This window comes from Octopus bimaculoides, chromosome 5 (assembly GCF_001194135.2).
Source record: "Octopus bimaculoides isolate UCB-OBI-ISO-001 chromosome 5, ASM119413v2, whole genome shotgun sequence".
Taxonomy (NCBI): Eukaryota; Metazoa; Mollusca; class Cephalopoda; order Octopoda; family Octopodidae; genus Octopus; species Octopus bimaculoides.
Genome location: NC_068985.1, coordinates 18943953 through 18944495, shown reverse-complemented (window position 1 = coordinate 18944495; position 543 = coordinate 18943953). Strand labels below are relative to the sequence as shown.

Sequence of the window (543 nt, the reverse complement as noted above, 5' to 3'; positions counted from 1 at the left end):
TATATATATATATATATATATATATATATATAAAATTTTCAAATCCCATGCATCTTGCTATAATGCTGCTGTAGCTAGGGCTGGGTACCGTGAAAAAATCCAATATATACAAGAAGCAGGTATACACAACACTGGTAACTCCTCCAACTTCGATGCACTGGCAACAACCTCGCTCAAATGGCAGATTTTGTATGGTGACTGAAGGAGGATAAAACGAAGTACAGCATTAATTGGTCCATAGTAAGATATGTGAAACCATACAATATAATTTCCAGGAGATGCCGTCTCTGTTCCAAGGAATCCCTGTCTTTTCTGTGGACTAACAAGAAGATAATTAATAGAATTTCTGAATGACTCTCGAGATGCCTACATGCATATAAATGTACTTTCGCACAGTGCAGTCATCATCATCATCATTGTTTAATGTCCGCTTTCCATGCTAGCATGGGTTGGACGATTTGACTGAGGACTGGCGAACCAGATGGCTACATCAGGCTCCAATCTGATCTAGCAGAGTTTCTACAGCTGGATGCCCTTCCTAAC

At 39.4% G+C, this 543-nt stretch overlaps 1 protein-coding gene across 1 annotated transcript in view; it reads left to right on the top strand.

Moving 5' to 3' along the window:
- Positions 1-543, top strand: part of LOC106874497 (vacuolar protein sorting-associated protein 18 homolog) — a 53067-nt gene that overhangs the window by 8533 nt on the left and 43991 nt on the right. The gene's annotated exons all lie outside the window — the stretch shown is intronic.